The sequence below is a fragment of the Fopius arisanus genome, unplaced genomic scaffold (genome assembly GCF_000806365.1).
Source record: "Fopius arisanus strain USDA-PBARC FA_bdor unplaced genomic scaffold, ASM80636v1 scaffold00115, whole genome shotgun sequence".
In the NCBI taxonomy this organism is placed as follows: Eukaryota; Metazoa; Arthropoda; class Insecta; order Hymenoptera; family Braconidae; genus Fopius; species Fopius arisanus.
The window spans coordinates 333,357-338,968 of record NW_011887854.1 but is presented as its reverse complement, the minus strand read 5'-3'; the positions used below and the strand labels follow the sequence as shown (position 1 = coordinate 338,968).

The following is a 5,612-nucleotide window of genomic DNA, read 5'->3' as shown; positions in this document are numbered from 1 at the left end:
AAAAATAAGATATTGACATTTTCAAGATATTTTCCATTAAACTAATTCCAAAAAGAGTCCAATTTTTAAATAATAAAATATTGACGTAAATATTTATTGAAAATTAAAGTCAACTTTCCCTTTGAAAATTGAGAAAAATAGTCTGATATAAATTTTGAAAGAAAAGTAAATATCGAGGTGGTACGAAGTGAATATCTAGTTATAGCTCGATCTCCACTACCTAGATATTTCTCATCGATGTGAGCGCATACGTTAGTGGCCGATGGCCGTGGCTATGGCCTTACAAAAAGCCCCACCACCGGCTGTAGTGCGCACATACCACGAAAACTCCAAAGTACCTCGTGCATGTGGCGATGTGAAGTACCCCCGGGGGTACAAGGCGGGTGGAGGAAGGAGGAGGTGAGATGGAATACTCGGCTTTCAGGGATAGAAGTGGGGAGAAGATAGTGTTGTCGCACGAGTGTCTAACCTAGGATAGTGTTTAGTGTGTGGCTAGGCTAGGCGAGGGAAGAGCCAGCTCAGTGTTTCTTCCGTCTTGGAATAGCTGAGACGTGCAGTTTTTTTTTTTTTTTTTCAAATTTCTTCCCCCCTTTTTTTTATTATCTACAATATTTTTCCATCCGCATCACTAGCCCCATCATGTGGCTGAGGGGAAATTTTTGCAATGTGACTTGACCTGTGCAATACCGTCGGATTATCTCGTGTGGTGATTGAGTTTGAGTTGATGAACCCATTTCATTGGTGATCATTTTTTTTTTTTCGCGCTCTCCGCTGGTCATCTTTGTGACGTAAGCGCTTGCCCCTCTTCCCTCTCTTCGTCATTTGTGGCGCAAGAAAATTGTGCACAAAAAAACAATATAACACATTTTTTTTTTCTCTGCCTTCTCTTGCCGTGTTTTTTGTTTATGTTGTCGTCACGGTTACGAGTCAGTTTTGTTTATGAATTTCGACAATTGTTTATGGTGAGACTTGGGAGGTGGTGGTGAAGTTTTTTAGTCAGTGGAGGCGAGTGTTCACTGGAATTGGCGAGGAGGAAGATCACGCTGATTGTGTCTGGTTGAAGAGGATTTTTCTACTTGTTCGAGGGTTCGCATTTGAATTTGGTGAGTTTTTTTTTTTCTTGATTGTCTTCTGGTTGTTGAGGTCATTCAGAATAATCCGGTGCAGAAATTCTTCGGTCGTTGAGAGTTAGAGCGTGGAAGGTTGAGTTTGTGAGGAATATAAAGGGAATAGCAAGATTTTTCAAAAGACCTTTTTTAGAGATTAGAGTGGGAGCTATATAAAAGGTCTTTACGATAATTTGGTTATCTCTCGCTGGTTTTGGAATATCCCAGTTGACAGCGAAGGGGTGAAGGGTGAGAAATGAACTTGTTTTTGGGTCGAAATTTCGGTGAAATCTCGGAATCTACAGGTGATAGGAAATTTTTCTCATTTCGAAATTATCGGTATCTATTTTCGATGAAGAGATATACCAATGGTAATTATTGGATAGATTTGCTGTTACCCTTTACCTCGTAGTTATCGATTTTTTTTTTCGTTACACGGGGATGGGAGTTCCCAGGGGTGTTTCGAGGGTTCTTGGAACTCTAGACGGCATCGTGAGGTACGAAAGAGGTTCTTATGTAATTGGTCGCGTCTTGTAGATTCTAGGTATTCGATAAAAAAGGGAAGAACTAGAGAACAGTGAAGGGGAGATTTAGGAAAATTGGATATTTCAGTAGTCGATATCAATCTGATGATGCGATTTGGGTGAGTTAGGGCTGATTGTGAAGCCCGAAAGACGGTTTGCTTCAGAATGAAAAAAAAAACATTTTGAATTCCACTCAGTCGATCTCCACCAACCGATTATCAAAGACGAGTCATTTCTCGTTGCAATTTTTCCCTCAATTCTTGGAAATCTGTAGGAACATTTCTGCCAAATAAATCTACTTGAGCCATCTGTTCGTCCAAAATTCCCTGTCTCACATGAAATCCGCATTTGAATTGTCGTCTCACCAAAAACCAGTAGCAAACCGGTAAACCGTTTTTTCTCGATTTTCCCTGTTGGTCGCGAATCAAGAAATATCTCAGAAACCACGACTGCTACCAAAAAATTCATCATAACCTTTTTTGCAAATCCACTTAAGATCCACAAAAAATGTCTCAATAAAAATTTGGCTATCCACGGTAAATCTCACCTAATTTATCAAAAAACCTGGTACCATCCGATGCAATGCAACCCGTTTAACCGCTTTGCTCCTGATTTTCTTTGGCACCAATAAATTCAATTGGCCCCAGGTACTTTCGTAAATTCACGAACTATTTGATCTCAAATTGAATGACCATTCACATTGACAATTCTCTTCCCGACTGTTCCGGAAAATTCAAAATACGTCTAACGATCGACCAAACAACATCTTGAATCTCCGCCAGACCTTGAAATCTTTCCCCTCGGGTCCCCCCTTGATCGCCCCCCCCAAAAACATCATCTTTGTTCCATCCGAATAGAGTCTTGAGTCATCGCCGTGACCTTGAGCTAGCGCGTAATTTGAGGGTCATTAAATCACGAAAAAAGGACTCGGTAATCCTTGAGGCGCGGTAAAAGTAAATGACCTCCGGCATAACCGCGAAAAAGGAGGGGGGGGGGGCAAAAAAGGGGGGTCTCAAGCTCCTGTGACCTATCCTCCTGGTCCAGAGAACGTGGGTCGAGGAACCCAAATTGGAACGGGACCTTGACTCGTGCGCACTGCCAAAGGAGTGGGCGTGTTTTTACCCCTCCCCCCCTCCACTCATGCCTTTTTTTATCCACGTTTTTTTTTGCTTTTTCGGGCGACCGAAATTCTCCCTTTATTGACCTTCGGAGTATATGAGGGCACACCGAGTGACGTAATAAGGGCTTTATCATAAGAACTCGGGCTACTTTTTTTTTGGAGGGGGGGGCTTTTTTTTTGTTTCCAAAGAGATGTGCGTGACGCAATGGTGGGGGGTACCAGGAGATGGGGGGAGGGATTATCATGGTAGAGGGCCCCTGGCACATACGGCCTGATGCCAGTACCATTGGCTTCATGAGAATCATGACTAGCTGGCGCGCAATTGCGGAAGGCTAAATAAATGGGAAGGCCGACTGCCAATGATACAAGTCCATAAGCTTCGTGTTTATTTTTTCGAGGTTTTTTTTTTCTTTATCTTCCGGGGATTTTCCGATGGAATTCTAACGCCAATTGTCTATTAAATGACATTTGGTTGCATTCTGTTTGCCATTTGACACGTTATTTTTGGTGATTTGTTGCAATTGGTATTTGGGGATAATAATAGATTGGACGTGGCACTTGATTTTTGAGAGATTTTGCGAGAGAAATTTCAATTGGGGAGTGGCCGTGCCAAAGTCATTTGTTTGAAGTGAGAATTTGTGACAGATTTTAGGAATTGAGTTGTCTGTAGTGACATTGAAGATTTTGGAGGGGAAATTAGGAAATTGGAAATTTTACAGGAAATTCAAGGATTTATTTACTTGTGGTTTTATGATCTTTATCAGGTGTTAGTATTGTTATATAATAACAGCTGACCTCAAGTTTCCTATTTGTCCTGATTTTCCGGCGGTATTTCGAGACCAGATGGAGATAGAGATATTTGTCTAGGGACTTTTTTGGGGACACGAGAGGCTGCGCTAGCGGGCGAGTATGAAATGATTTCTGCAAGAGAGTTACGACTTTGTAATTTCGCGTCACTTTAGGCGGACCAATACGGAATCATGGCTGCATGATTTCGAGAATTTCGAGATGATCGATTGTGGCAAGCGTGTACCTTTTGGAATTCCCTCTTAGAATAGGGAACTAAAGCGTTAGATAGAAGCATGAGATGGTAATTCTGATATCTCGTTTGGATTTTCAGATATTTAGGTAAACTCCCGGGTTTTCTGGCCTTACTATTCCGTTAGAAATTTTTCGATCAAATTTGTCAACGCAATTCACACGGAAACCGTTGGAGATACGAGCAAATGTCAGAGAACAAAGTTGTTCGCCTTGAGAAGACGTAGATTTTGCTCTCGGAGGGTCTTGTCGTATGTCCAACGGCTGTCCCAGTAAGTCGCATCGACAGAAACAAGACTAATTTTTTCCTTAATTCATGTAATATCTCTCTATGATTTTCGATTGGTATATCCGAATCTGTGAAAGATAGCAAATTTTTCGTGAAGACCATTTTTGCAGATCTAGTCGAGATCCGCAGAAAAGGTCCTTATGAAAACTCGTCTAGCTCCATAGATTTGCCGGGATTTAATAAATACTAGGAATTTGCGGTAAAAGTGCATTTTTTTCTTCTCGGATTTTGTCTAGAGTTGGTTTTTTGGGTATAAATTTGGAGTCGGGATGCCCTCGGGGACACGAATGCCCAATTTATCCAACTTTTTGTTTTCTTTTTCTTCGGAATGCCGTTCTTGGTAAAGCGCGGGATCACGCGAAGACGCGTAAATCTGGGATTTCATTGAAAAAATAAATAGTGATCTTTGCCTTGCCCGAGGCATGAATCAAGGCCCTTTGGACGAAGGTCCTACCAAAGCCGCATGACTCAATCGCATTATCGCTGGGGGATTTTTTTTTTTAAAGCGTAGTAGCCGCCAAACGGATATTGTACTCGGTAAAGTTTCCCCGGAGGCACAGGTTGAATTTTAAATCTGCATCTCCATTCAATGACGAGCGAATGTAAATATTACACGGAGACAAATTCTCATAAATGTTCTACCGCTAGTGCGGAAAAAGGGACGCAAACCTGATGCTACTGAAAATTTTATTGAGTAACACTTTAATTCTTTTTTACCCCACCGTTAATTTGAAATTTCTGCATAAATCTTCGGTTATTTTACGACTTGTTGCGGAATTTTCAACGGCCCCGGATATTTCGATTTTTTTCCAAATAATTTATCCACACGCAATGGCTAGGATTTTTATACAATTTTTTATTTCATTTTCTAAAGATAAAACGTGAAACCTTCGAATCTGAATTTAACTCGCGGTTTTGCCTGGCTCTGTCTTGAAATTGGGTGATGTTGGAGGAAAATGTGGAAAAGATTTTTTGGTGGAAATTTAATTATCTATGTGGAATTTGTTGGTAATTTTTTCACTGGCACCACTCGCGGTATTGAGAAAATTATGAGAATAGGTGGAATAGCACTGATGAGTTATTATCTAAATATTTTTCTCCGTGATAATTGACGGAAAAAACTGAGATTTAATGAAGTAGGAAGTGCATTGGCGGGTGTGCAATAAGTAATGTGCATGTTTATCGGTAAATTAAACAACGTCAGGGTCGGCTATTTCCAAATGTTTTCGATAATAACATCGGTACCGACGAACTCGTACCGATGAAGTGATAAATTTCATTGGAGATTCACCGAGATACACTTTGTGAGACCTCGGAGTCTTTCAACGCTCGTCATTACTCATTAGTGTTTTCAAGGCAGTTGCCGGTTGTCCCTGAGTGGAAAAAAGTCGTATCGTTCGTGTACTGCCACTGTCATCGTCGACTTAGTATTTTTTTCATGCAATTATCTACTCAATTATCGGGGCTTCAGACACGTGTCGAACATGTTTCGGATTGGGGAGTCAATTTATCGACAAAAATTGGTTTTTTTTTTT

General features: G+C 40.9%; 1 protein-coding gene across 2 annotated transcripts in view; it reads left to right on the top strand.

Annotated features, from left to right (window-relative positions):
* LOC105271642 (Ecdysone-induced protein E74) overlaps window positions 1-5,612 on the top strand; it is a 76,016-nt gene that overhangs the window by 7,503 nt on the left and 62,901 nt on the right. Inside the window, exon 1 of one of the 2 annotated variants that reach the window (XM_011313325.1) lies at window positions 499-1,103. The exons of the other annotated variant lie outside the window; for it this stretch is intronic. The gene's annotated coding sequence lies outside the window, so the exon portion shown is untranslated. Of the gene's footprint in view, window positions 1-498; window positions 1,104-5,612 lie in introns of those variants that run through there. 2 annotated transcript variants of the gene reach the window in all.